Source organism: Harpia harpyja, chromosome 5 (assembly GCF_026419915.1).
Source record: "Harpia harpyja isolate bHarHar1 chromosome 5, bHarHar1 primary haplotype, whole genome shotgun sequence".
Classification (NCBI taxonomy): domain Eukaryota; kingdom Metazoa; phylum Chordata; class Aves; order Accipitriformes; family Accipitridae; genus Harpia; species Harpia harpyja.
Genome location: NC_068944.1, coordinates 38,912,924 through 38,927,245, shown reverse-complemented (window position 1 = coordinate 38,927,245; position 14,322 = coordinate 38,912,924).

Genomic DNA, 14,322 nt, shown 5'->3' with positions numbered 1-14,322 from the left:
CACTCCTCGAAGATAAAGAGTGACATCACAGTTTTCCTCTACATATAAATCTGTTCCTATATACCTGACTTTGTAAAGCATGCCTAGGACTCCAGCTCTCTCATTACTCCCCAATATTATTCCTCTCCTTTCTTATGCTCACCCACTTGTGGAGAAAACCCCCAAACCACTCCATTAATGGATAACCTCTTCACTTCTTTGGGAGCCAAGAAATGCACACTGTCCCTGAATTCAGTTCCAAGGGACTAAAGAATGCAGGTAATTCATAGCCCTCTTTCTTACACCCATCTCCCTTTCTTGGATGCCTTCTTCCTTAATATATGTGCCACTGTGGTCAGACGTCACTCTGGCAGCACTTCTGAGCCGTTGTCTGTGAATTAATAGTGATATCTGAAAGAGGATCAAGCTCTAACAACCTCACTCAGAGTGAGCCAGTACCATCTAACTCTACCAGAAGTATGCCCAAAGTTAAGGGCTCTGATTGCAGGCTGTTATTGGTCATCCTACCAAGTGATTTTGAGTGCCAGCTTGAGTCCCCACCATATCTTCAGACTACAAGTCTGTAGGCACATCTCTGAGCATGGCTGGAGTGTACCCTCCAAAAGATGCTGGCATTCAAATATCAAGTAGGCACTTGGTCTTAGCAAACTGTCCACAAGACAGCTATGGAGATAGCAGGTGGATAGGGTACAGCATGGGCTGTGTTTATGGCATCCCAGAAATCTTTCACAGTCCTCTGAAAATGCCTGGTCCAAAGGAGGGCCATCAGCATTCATCTCGAAGTGTTTAGGTAGCACTACGTCTCAGTTTATTTTAGCTCTTCAGCTGCAAATCTGCTACAGCACAGCACTTAAAACACCTTTTTCCTTTACAGCTTTTTTCCTAGGCTGACCTCGAGATGTGTAGATAGGGGAAATGGTGGCAGAGGAACAACGCTGCGCTTATCCGCTTCCTGCTGCTGACAGGCCTGGCTGGGTTTACCTAAGGCTTGACCCCTATCTCTCCTGCACAGCTGCCCCAGCAGATGCTGTGCCCATCATGGAGATGTGCTACTCATCAAGATAAAAGGAATAAGAATCTATCTCAAAGCACTTAGGTATGATTAAATAAAGGAGGCCATTTCCTGTGCTGCTAATCTGGTGCCTTTCAAAATCACTAACTTCACTTTTTTTTTAAAGTTACCATCTTTTAATTCTCCTGGGTCTCCTCTAAAGTTCTCCTCCTCCTTCCTGGGAAGGGGTGATCCACTTCATGATATGACAGTAGCTCACAGGGCTGATTAAACTGAACTCCGTGCAACACAAACAGCAATTTTTCATGTACAAAATGAAAGAATTGAACTGTGCTCTCTTTTGAGCTTTGTCTGGGTCAGGATACCCAATTAACCTGCAGGCTCCTGTACTGGCAGTTACCTGCTCTTCACTTTGAAATCAAGCCACTCTCCTGTTTTGGGAGCTCTACTGCTCTGGAAGTCTTTCTGTCCTTTAATATGATAGAACAAAGCAGAAGCAGCTACTGTGAAAAAAACAGGCTCATTCAATAAGGCCTCTTACTACACTTTTGAGTATTACAAAGTTCAATAACATCTTAACTGCTCGGCCACTAAGAGACAAGGTATTTTAGGACTCTAATATTTGATAAGTATGTATGAAGTCAAGTAAGTCTCTAGGTTGTACCTTCCCACTCACAAGAAATCCAGGGTTTAGACTTTGCAACCTCCGCACCTTTTTTTTGTGTGTGTGTGTGTCTGTGTCATTTTTATTCCCAGAAATTTAGATTACATACCTTGCTGGGCTTTCCACATTAGGTACCAGATGCTATATACAGTTTCCCATGGAAGGCTCTAATGTTTGGTAGTCCTCCTTTTTTCTTTTTTTTTTTGTTTTTTGTTATAAAATATCAATTAATTTGTGTATTTATCAACATGAGAGCATGTGAGAGTCAAGCAGTGAGTGTGACTAAGCTGACTTTTACCTGCAATAACCATACAAAATGGCCATTGAGCATGTGAGGAAGGACCGTGCATAGACAGCAAAGCCCAATCTGTTCTAGGCATAACACAACCCCAAAGCTACAGCCGTGATGATTGACACTTGAAGTGCAACAGACGTCTGACCACAGTGAAGGCATCCCATGCCTTTACATTGGACTGCTGATCTGTGAATGTGTCTGTTGAGCAAAGCCATAGGCAAAAAATGGATGGATGTATCTGACGAAGTGTCAGATGCAGGGGGCATGTGCTGCACAGAGCACAACCCATATCTCCACCTCAGTTAGCCTAGATGGAATGTGACTGCCGTAATTTGTCAGAGCCCATCTTCACTGCACCGTACTTAGGGTCACCAGTAGTACGTGGGTAATAAAAACTACAGAAAACCATATGCAACTGATATTTCTCTGCTGCAAACTATAGCACAGAACTAAGTTATTTACACACTGCGCCTGACTTTACCTTATCTTATGCCATGAACAGTGTTTTACATTTGTACAAAAGAATGGTAAACTACCACCAAGTCAGCATGGTAATATAAGGTGTAAGAAAATGGAGAATGAGGTTTCTGGCTCACAGACATCTACACTTTTTAATGTGTTTTTCTTTTCTATAAATACAGACTTGTAGTCAGAGCTACGTATGACATTAAGATGGACATTTTGGAAATGATGGAAATCAGTAAAACCAGTGTTCTTTACTCTTCCTCAGACTTTACTCAGTGCGATTTCAAAATATGTGCACTGCTTTGGAGCTGACATTTTTGCTCCAACTTTAATTTCATGTGTACCACAGATTGTAAGGCTATGCCATGCCATAAAATGCAATTGTATGTGTGAGAATGTCCTGCACTAGCTGCATGGAGGCTGATTGCTAAATCTCCCAGAAACCTTAGCTTTTCTGCATCCCAGAGCTTCTCATCATTAGAATTCCCCAGGTTTCCACCTCCTTCCTCGACAGCCATCTGGCCTGTCCACACTCCAGCTGCAGTCAGACGTCCCTCACCACTTAGACCTGATCTTTTGACTCTACACACCTGAAACAATTCTCACTCAATCTATCAAGCAATATAAAATTAGACAATCAGGAAAGCTCTTCCAAAAGCTATGAACAAACTGCCCATCTTTAAATCCCTGCTCCCTTTCCATGCTATCCCAGCCAGTATTAAAATGGAGGGGAAGACATATTTGAGGAAGAAAATGCAAGTGCTTTTCAATACAACAGTGTATCCTGACGGAATAGTGTTTGTATAAGTTTGTACTTCTTTGGCAGTTGTTCTTTTGATGCTTACTGTCGGGATATTTTGATGGACAACTCCATCGTCACCTCCTGCTAGTTAGCGGATCAAAGTTTAACAAGCAAAGGAAGGTAGTGTCTACTCGGAAGGGCATTGCGGAAAGGGAGAGTAGCACGAGGAGTGATCACGTGGCAGGCACTGAGTGTTTGCAGACTGTCACTGAACAGTGGTGGGATGTGAGACTGAGAGGAAGAAGCTGCTATGCTTTGAGCCTACCTTGTCTCAAAGCTTAAGAACATCCGGCTTATAACACAGACCTTTTTTTTTCACTCGTTTTCTCCTTTATTTTCCATATTGAAAGGCAATGCTGGATTATTTTCAATATTCTGTCCACAAAACATGCGATAAAAAAAAAAAAAAAACAAACCTCTTTTTTTACACAAGCCTTTTCAAACTCTTCCAAACAGCAGTCTTTTGTTAGTTTATAGCTTAGGTTAGAACGAGGTGTTCTATATCAGCAAGAAATCTGCTACAGGACAGACGCCAGCATGATTACAAGAGATGGGTAAACCTCAAAAGGCCTAAGATCTGGCTTGGTTTCCATGAAGCTGAACCTCTGGGGATCATTGCTTCCTGTTGGGGGATCTGGTTTTGGAAATAACAAGAACAGGGAGTATTGTTTTTAATGGTATTTTCTGCTCCTGGTTTTAGGCCAAATTTGAGAGTGCAGAGGTGCTCAATTACTTTAATGAACAAATACAACAGTTTTGCAGCCTGGAAATAGATTTGCTTGTGGTTAGTTTCCCATACTCAATTTTTATTTTATCGTTGAATACGGTGGCCTACCTCTAGACCTCTGTTGCACGGTAGACCTATCAGAGCTCGCCAAATCAAGAAAATCTGACTCCTTATGCTAGTTTTGTCACTGTCCCAGCAACCACAGAAGCACACTTTCTGTTAAAATTTTTTGGCATTTCTTGTTAAAGGCCAGAGTCTGTTCTTAATACCTGTTAGACTGCCATTGGCTTCCATGGAGCAATTCCAGATTTACATTGGTCATCATTAAGAGTTGTTATATCAACAGGCTCATAGCAATAACTTAATTAAAATTAGTTTTGCTGATGTTACTCCTCAATTTTTTCCAGCCAAGTAAAACAAACCCTAAAGGAGATTTCTTCACTGGTCAGCCTGGAGAGCCTGCACACTGCCTCTCAGTTCTTCCCCCTCTCTGCCTTCCTGTGCCCGGTCTCCCCTCACCAGTCCCCTCTCACACACACTGTTTTATAGTAACGGGGTCAGTAGAAAACATAGAGTTCAGCACTATAGAAGTGGAAACAGAAAGCAGCCATGGGCAATTAACCAGGGCTGTGACTGCTTATGTTTGGTTCCTGCTTCCATTTCTGTTTCCATGGAAATGGACATCAGATCATTGGAAATAAAGTAAATTTTCTACTTCTCCTCACCTTCATATCAGCTGGGCTATACAATCCAAATAAATCTAAACTTATCTAATTAAATGTGAATTTAGAAATCTTTTCATTTTATTGAAATAAATTGACAAAAGCAACATCGCTTTTGAAGTACTCAGATGCTATTGGCTGTCCTTTGGGAAAGGAGTAGGTAAGTTTGCCCACCCCTTTTTGCTTTGTAAGGTATGGAAACACGCAAACATCCATCCTACCCCTTGCTCTGTGCTCCTGCCTGCCCATTAATATTGTTGTGCTGAACAGTACTCATCACTTGCCCATTAGGGGTCATTTAAGCATAAATGACCCCCCTTACAGAGACTGTGTGGGTTAAAGACCTCTTCTTTGTCTGGCTGCTAAAGCTTTGAGGTTCATTTGTATTGCAGAGCAGCTGCATAAAAAAGGTTCAAGCCCACCTTTAAAGGTCATATGGTCTCAGAGGAGGAGCTTTGACCTGAAAGAGTTTCCCAGGTGAAATGCTCAGGGTTTGGGAACAAAGAAAAAAAGTGGGGTTTAAGCTTTCACATTCCTGTGAGAGACTGAGAAAGATAAGACTTGTGTCTTTTGTAAACAAACATATTAGAGACTGAACACTTGATTTCGCCTCTAGACGTGAAGCTGATCTGCAAAGCTGCCAGACCTGTAGAGGGGTAACAATAATTTTCAGTTTGGCTTCTGACACAACAGATCGGACAGACAAAATCTCAAGGGCCAGCTTCAACAAAAATGTCCTATGTCATGAGTCCGTATTCTTCCAGATGTAGCAATTGCCTTTAGTGGTCAGAGAATGAAGGCACAACTTTAAACAACCTGCTAGTCCAGCAATGTCCGTTACCCACCAGAAGATATTTCATACTTTTTTCTCAAAGCAGCCCTCTAATTCTGTTCAACTCAATGAACTAATAAAAACTTGCCAACAAAATAGCACCAAATAGTATCTCTGCTTGAATTGGCATCGCACTTTGCAATTTGCAGTGATTGAAAGCATAAATATCATTACTGTATTAATGCAAACTCAATGCCAATAAATGGCTTGTTTTCTAACGGAGTCCATTTTACAGCAGGAATTGGGGAAAGATGGCTTTTCCAGCATCTACCAAAGTGTTAATTTCTGAAGTCCAGTAAAAACAGTAAGAAACCAAGCAATCAAAGTGGATCTATATAGGATGGTAGATTTAAACAGTTTAATTACTGTAGCTGTAGCTGGTTATTGCTAATGCATGGATCACAAAACCTTCACTGCTGTAGAAATCAGTCATGCGAGGGAGATCAGGAATTACAGATACTTCACCAATGTGAGGGATTTGCTCTGGTCCTTTAAAAAGATTTCCTCCAGTGACAAAAGCCTCGTGCCTGATACTACAGCACGGTATGTAACAAATTTACTTTAATGAAAAGTAGCCTGTAACCTAATCATAGTCAGTGCTAAAATATACTTCTTTAAATGGCTCATATCAAACCATTCAGTCATGATGTAGATGTCTTTTTTTAATTTAAATCCGTCTCTGTTGAAGATGCTAGAATGTCTTGAGGAAGTGGAGAAAGATAGATGAGGGCTAACTATATGCTGTCAATGGCAAAAGGTCTGATTTTTCCTCTCTAACCAAAAGACAAGCTTCAAACTCTTTTTCTGCTATAATCCCAATCATTATGGTCGCTATCACAAGCACAAACACCATCTCCAAGACAAATGTATCTGTATGAGCTTCCTTCCCCAAAAGGCATTACACACACATTTAAAACTTAGAACAAACACATATGCAATTAAAACTGGTGTGATCACCCACAAGTGAACGTGGATCAGGATCTAACTTCACAGCACTGGAGAAACTCACAAAAGTACTGGGAAATTAAAGCATTACAGAGTGAATGAAGGAGAAGCCTATTAAGTATCATTTTGGTTTGCACAGAAATACATGCAAAGGGCAGGGAGCAAGGTACAAAATATTTAAGGGGCACAGTAAAAGAAATAAAATAGCTGGAATTGTGGGTTGAGGTCTAGTCTACATTAGTAAGGTTGCACTGACAAGACTTCCCAGGGGTGATGTAATATATGCTGATAAATAAGTAGGTACAGGCCGTATTTATTCAATAGTTCTAATAAAGCTATGCAAGGCAAATCATACTTTTCTGAGAAAACTGCATCTATACTTTAGCTTTTATTTCAAAAGTTTAAAGAAAGAATCATACCCTTAATTGTTGTTATGATCAAGCCCCTAGTTTAGATCTTGCCTAATTGTCATTTTGTAGAATAGATCCCCAGAGACCCTTATGCTGTGTGTATTGGTTTTGTTCATTTCTTAGGAGACTTTTTTTCAAGTAATAGGAAAGATTTAAAGTGGATGTCTCTTAAAGGATAATAAATACCTGGAAAAGAATGAGGAAATACATCAAAGCTGAATCACTGCTGTGTCACACCAATTTTCCCCTTTTACTCTTGAGATTCCACTGAAATCAATGAAGTTACAGTTACTTAAAGCTGTAGGATTATACGAGTGAACCAGGTACATCACATTGCAATAAACAACTGGAACTTGCTGGCGGACTTGCTCAGAATCAAATATGTCCCCTTAAATTTCACACTATTTTAACAATCTTGTAGCAGCAAAGCAAAACAAGAAGTTCACTGTGCAGTCAGAACAAAATCTTTTTTCTCTGGTCTAAGTATTTAGCCAATACAGTATCACAGAAACATTGATTTCTGTTCCCAAAGAGTCCTCCTGATAGTTTCATACAGAACCAAAGACCCAACACAATCTCTTCTTTTATGGCTAAGAAAATGCTAGGAGAATCGTTATCCCTGGGAAAGATTTCTCTGATAGACGAGGAAGGACTGTTCATTAGTGTCATGAATGATGCTGCCTCTTTTTTATGCAACTTGCATTCACTGATGCTGGCACTGTCAGGGTCTCCAACTGTGTGCACAATTCAGTTCATCGAACAAGGCGGCATCCTTTCCAGATACACTCAACGTGCGGTATTATGGTTGGGAAATTCATTCCACAGAAGAGAAACATGAATTATTTCAATTCTAAAAAAAAAAAGAAAAATAAAAAAAAGGCACAGTCTGTGCCTTCTTTTTCCATGCTATTAGAGAGATTATCAGGAAAAAATAAACACAGCAGTTGTTCGAGGTCCCACACAAACAAAACAAGACTGCAGGCCACTCCGTACACAGTGCTGAGCCATTGCTCTGTTTACTTTTAAGATGTAAAATAACACATTTTTCAATTTTTTTTTTTTAATAATTATTCAGTGCTGACAGAGTGATTTTGCAAAATTTTAAACAGGAAAAAAGCCCCAAATGTTCACAGTTTTAAGTACGCTCTGTTCTCAGCTCCTCCAGCTCAGCCATTTCCTTTTGGTGTATGTAGTGCGGTGGCGACACGTCAATTTGTCTGCAGGGAATGGCTGCCTCTCACCAATACCAAATGTAGGTAGAGGCCTGTCCCACGCTCCTGAGTCACCTGCAGAGCTCAAGGTGCATGAACAAATTACACCTGGTCCCTAAGCAGCAAGGACCAGATCCAAAAAAAACGAGCTACGACACATGTCTATGTATGTGCCTTGGTGCTTGCCATACGAGAGAGCCTGGAGCTATCGGCAGGGGAGCAGATATATCCACTCCGAGAAGCAGAGAGCCCTGCAGAGATAATAGCTCACGTCCCAGGAGCTGGGTAGGTGCTTTACATCAGCAAAGCTGACACAGGGCAAAAAGCCCAGTCTCCTCCCTCGGGCTGAGCTGGTACCGTCCCAGGCTCCGGCTCAGCCAGAGATCAGCTGAGCGGGCACAGCTGTGCAGGACAAGCAAGGTTTGGGGATGCGCTGATTCCTGCACCCCTTTCACCCTCACCTCCTCCAGGAGACAGGGGAAATGCACAGCTGGGGCACAGGCTTTTGGGATCCCAGCATTTGGCCCTGATCCACACAGGTCTGAGCCTGCACTTTAAAAGCAGCAGACTGAGCAAGGAGCCATTGTAGCCTACCTCTGGGAAAACCCTGAGGATGGGTGACAGGAGTGCAATTAAAGTCCCTCTTCTCTCCAGACCTTAGTTATTTTACATTGTGCATTTTCCCACTTTGGATGCCTCTTTCAGAAAGATGCCTCTCTCCTGCAGAACTGAGCAGGGTCACACAGGGTGGTCAGAAAAAGAACCCGTGTCACTGAAATCCTCCATCTTTTCTAACAGTGGAATAGTCCCACCCAAAGTGCTCTGTCCCCTTTTCTCCCTGAGGAGATTTGCTTCTCTGTGCAGGGAGCTCTCAGTCACCCTGCTGATAAGGCATTTGCGGTGGAAAGACCACCCTTCCCTCCTCTTTACAAAGCAGTCATGCTTCATAGGAAATATATATATAATTGTTGGATAAGAAAGACAAAACTTGATAAGAAAGAAGAAACATTTGGCCTAATGGTCAAAGGACCAGATCTGGCAGACGGCAGCAGGCGGATTCGAAGTGTTCTTGTGAGACTGAGCCTTGCAACAAGATAAGTGGATGAACGCACTGTTCATGGTTTCTAATCCAACTTAAATGTCAGATAAGTACCCCACTGCACAGCCTGGTCAAGGCAGAAGCACTGGTTAGGCATGCTCTGAAATGGCATTAGATGCCTCAGGAACTTTAATAGCAAAGACTGAAGGACCTGCACAGTCTAAATGCCTGATGGGAGCTTAACATGGGTTTCAGGGAGCTTTACACCCGGGTCCCTAATTTCCTTCTGGTTACATTTAACATGCCTAATTTCCCTCTTTCATCTGGTGCGAGATGCAGTTACATTTGGGATGCAGAGCTTGCAAGGATCCACATTTCCCAGCCTTTTCTCACAGGAGTCCTACAGAAATGAGGAGGAATGTCAGATAAACCGCTAGTGAATCACCCAGTAAGGACTTCTTTGGGTCCTTTGAGATAACTACCAGCTTTAAAAAACAAACGATCCAATGAACATGCAAATAATCCACGGTACAAATGGAGTGGTCTGGAATGTGGAGCATTCATTTTTCCATTATCAGCGATCAAGGTAAAGGGAAGGAAGTGAATAAATTGTGTGACCAAAATATTTGTATGGAAACCTTTTCAAGCTAGATATAAAAGGCAATTATTTATTACTTCAGGAAACACTCTAGCATCAAGAAATGACCCCAGGTTGGTGTCAATGCTTACCCAACAGGATTACCATTCAGAAAGCTTTATGGTTACCACATAAAGTTTAATCAGTGCATTAAAAATAAATTAAAGATTTGCTAATTGTAATGTAATTAGCTTAATTTAATTACATTGCTCAGTGACTGAGTATTTTATTGTTATTGTGAGATCTTTTCTCATTTGGGGCCTGAAGTTAAGTGGCACAGTATTGACAACCATTTCCTCCCTTAATATTCAGCTCCAGGAATGGGCTGAAATTTTTACCTGAATCTTGCAATTTATCACAATCAGTATCATCACAAATTACAGAAAGCATCCAGTAACATGATAACTTCTAAACGAAGTGTCTGTAACCAGGGCAGTAGCAGCCTCAGCTGTTAATTTGTCATATTTCATAGCCAGCCTGACACCCTGTCCAATTTACTTGTAAGCTTTATCACAAAGACAGCTATGTGAGCTGCCTCTGACTATGAGCAGGATAGAGGAGATGGACAGAAATGCAGCGGGTGCAGCTTGGCTCTTCGGGTTCCCTGGCTTTGCATACAATCCAGCTGCAAAATAAACAGCCCATGTCTTGATAATGTTTGTTTTCTCCATTAAAATCCCTCCCTTCTTCTCTCCCCTCCCCACTTCCTCATTAAGACAACCAAATCTTTTTCTTTAAGACTCCCTGCTGACTATAATCTGATGGTCAACATAATTTATTAGCAGTTACAGGAATTAAAAGAAATAAGAGGGATAACAGTACTCAGGGAGCGTTGTTACCTATCTTACACAGGCTCGCAATTTCAATCCAAAGCATGTCATCCTCTCCAATGACCTGCAAGTTTTTCCTTTTGGGCAGAAGTTGTGTAGCACTGTAAAAATGGCCATGAATATCCCTTCGGGAAATTAGTCTCTCTTCTCCTGTTATCTTCCAGATGCTCTGAAGCCTTCAATCAATTTGCATTGATTTAAGCAACATCATTCAATACATATTATCAATCTGATCTGAGGGGAATTGTGTGAAGAGTAGGTCTTCCTTTCTGTTCCCAACATGCTAAGCACAACAGCACAAGACACTACGAAACCTATAAAATGGTTTCTAAAAGACCAACAGGTGTTAAAATATGTCTGGACTTACAAAATTCAAGAAACTGCATTTTAATTTGTCTAACACATTAAAATCAGGTTGGCCAACTTGGAGCGCAGACAGAGCAAACATCAGCTTGGCTGGATTTTGTTGATAGTACCAGATCCAGAAACATTTTTTTAAATCCCTGGTCTGGGTGCACGCAGCACCAACCACTTCATACGATATTGGGGTACAACCAACTAATACCAGCCCGACACGCTTGGGCTTTTCTGGAAAAGAAAAATAAGCCTCTCCATGAGGCAGGAGGTGGTGTGCTCCCTTCTACTGCCTGCTCCAGGAGGTGAGCCCGAACGCCTGCCCTTGTCCTCCTGTTGATGGCTGCCCAGCCACTGCTGATGCCCTCCACCAGAAAACCTAGCAGCCAGGCTCTGCAGAACTCACCTCTGCAGCCTCTAAGTGGTTTTGCAGATCTGTCCCTTATTACACCAGCAACCAAGAGAGCAACCAGCGGGAAATTAGCAGAGAGCATTCCAGTCTTTACAGCTGAGCCTCCAGAGGGGCTATAAAACCTCAGACGCTGTTGGGGGGTCAAGAGAAAACAGAGAGCTTGTGGTGCCTGCTGTTAATAAGAGGAATTTGAGAATGAGGACTGTCCAAGAACACTGAGGCTAAAGGAGACAGAAGAAAGAGAGGACAGAGAAGAATGAAATAAGGTAGGAACCAGTCAAGAAAAGCCACAACTGTAGAAATGGCAGAAAGAAAGAAGTAAAAAATTTAGATAAATTTTCAAGTTTGAAGGAGCTTATTCGAACCAAGTGACCATATGTCAGTCTCCTGAGGTTTTGCCTATCATGTTGAACTCCAGGCCCACTGATTCTGTAGGATGCAGTCTTCAGCACATGGCTACCACTGTGAGTGAGTCATTTGGTACAGTTCCTGTGGCAAGAATCCCAAATGTGTCAGGCCTGGACTAAAAAGCAAGATGGAGAATGAATACACCTGAAGGCACATTTGGCACTTTAATTCTGAGCAGATATCACTTCTAATTATAGCCAGCCTTATGCCAGCTTACTACCGTTCAAGCGCTTGTGGGTTCGCGCATTGAGTGCCAGATTTAATCCATTCAAGGTAAAGCGCAAGAGAACCAATTGCATTTTGCTTGCCTTCTACCTGAATGATTTGCTTTGTTGTTCCCAATTTGCAGTTTGACTGGAAGATTTGCACCCCTCTGGTTAGTTCTGGTTGGCTTCTCTGCAGCCACGGGTGTGTATTTTTCAGCTGAATGAAGCCCAGCTGGCAGGCTCAATTTGCCCCACCAATGAGTCATATCTTTCTCTCTCTAATTTCACCTGCATGAGAGAATTGCAGGTTCCTCTCTGAATTCCTAGAGTTCAAAATTGTTCCTGCAAAAAGAAGGCTTATGCCCACCCCAGCACATGGAGCTGTAACCCTGCTTGCCTGGAAGACAGCAGCAAAACTCAAGAGAAAGCCACTAGTGAACATTACTTAAATAGTAAGTTTAGTTAAGAGAAGCCTTTCCTAGTCTGATCCTGTATCAGATTTTGATCTTATATGGTGCCTAGTGCTTCACAAGGACCAGTGCTCAGCACCCCACAAGGACATGTTGTTTTCCAGTATGATGTAGGGCTTGGAATGGAGGGAAGGTTTAATACAATCATGCATCAGTTTTCTTTCCAAGCAGCACTGTGAAACAGAACAGAAGGAGGATTGCCTCTTCACCCCATAAATCCACTTAAGCTTGGATTATGAGCCATATTCACCCAATTTTTGCTGGGAGCTTAAGGCAGCACCATGCTGCTGTTGGTCTGCGGGATGCTGGGAAGCTGAGGCAGGATTTGGGAGGCTCTGAACTTCCACAAGTGAAATGGCCGCGTTCGTCGACATCCGGGGCTGGAAGAGCATAGGTCTGTGTTCAGCCACACTCTAGGTCTATGTATGGAAACAGACGAAGTGTACACAGCACAGGTGGAAAGGGTTTGTTTTAATAACTAGTCTCATGCTAGTAGCTTTCAGAGCATGTGTTTTTTAGCAGCTCTGCCACATTGAGTTGACAAAGAAATAAAAGTGAACACTTCCCCCCACACAAATCTCTATTGATCCAAATATGGATCTTGTTTCAAGATAGAGAACAACTAGCACTGATGCTGTCAAACAGAGCCTTCTGGAATTATTTCAGAAGCTCCATTTTCCGCCTTTATGCCTCTTTCCCTTCTTGCCAATACAGAGAGAGAGAGAGAAAGAGAGGGAGGAGAGAAAAGGAAAAGAAAGGGAAAAGAGTAAAGAAAAAAAAATTTTTTTAAAAATTAAAAGAAAAAGGAGAAAGATAAAGAGAAACAAAAAGAGAAAGAGAAAGAAAAAGAGAAAGAAAAAGAAAAAGAGAAAAAGAAAAAGAAAAAGAAAAAAAGCCAGCATGGCCACTGGCAGGCTACATGAAACCTCTGCACATGTCACCTGCTCCAAGCACCGTCCTTCCCGTGCCCATCCCTGATGAGCTGGCTCAGTTGTGCAAGGTAGCTCCTAATTACCTCTCTCCTGGTTTTTCTCTTTCCCCCCTGAGGCCAGCCTTTCCAAGAACTAACTGCACACACACACACCTGGCACTGTGAGATAGGGAGCCTCACCATGGATACCGGCCCCCCATTCCCAGTCCGACCCGTGCTCCTGGGATTCGAGCAACTATCTCCAGGATGCTGTGAACTCCAGATGTGCCTTACCTAGTGCCTGGAGACACCGCATGCGAGCACCGCTTACAACTGTTATTCTGCACTCACACACACACACACACGCAAGCACAGTTTCTGGCTATGCATATCAAGCTTTGAGGAAAGAAATAAAGCAAAATGGTAATCTTAATCTTCCCTTTAATATGCTGCCCCATGCCAGATAAGAGCAGCTGTGCTCGCACAATGGGTCCAACTGGACATGATAAATAGCCTGGGAGAAAAGAAAAATATATACATACACACACAAATACATACGTGCATATGTGCTCTAAGGAATTTAAAATACGTTTGTTTTCAGAAGTGGTGGCCTCCAGCTCACAGCTTCCTTGATTAATAAAAGGGTTGATTAGAAATAAATGCAGCTTGTCAGGGTTGGAAATGTACAAAAAAATCCTAGAGTAAATATCTGCAAGGGTAGCCCAAAGGGTTAACCTTACCAATGCACAAATACTGGCTCTCCTCCTGTTACAGTTTAAATGCTGATTGGAAGGAAGAGATCATTCTAGGTCAGTATGTCCTTTACATTGTGAATAGCTTGACAAGGGCTAATAAACTCCCCTGCCTATGGCACCGATAATTTATTATATATTCCTAGGCATCACATGCAATTTTTTTATTTATACATGTATAGTTTGTTGGTTTGTTTTTAAAGAGGTGAACCAGGGCAA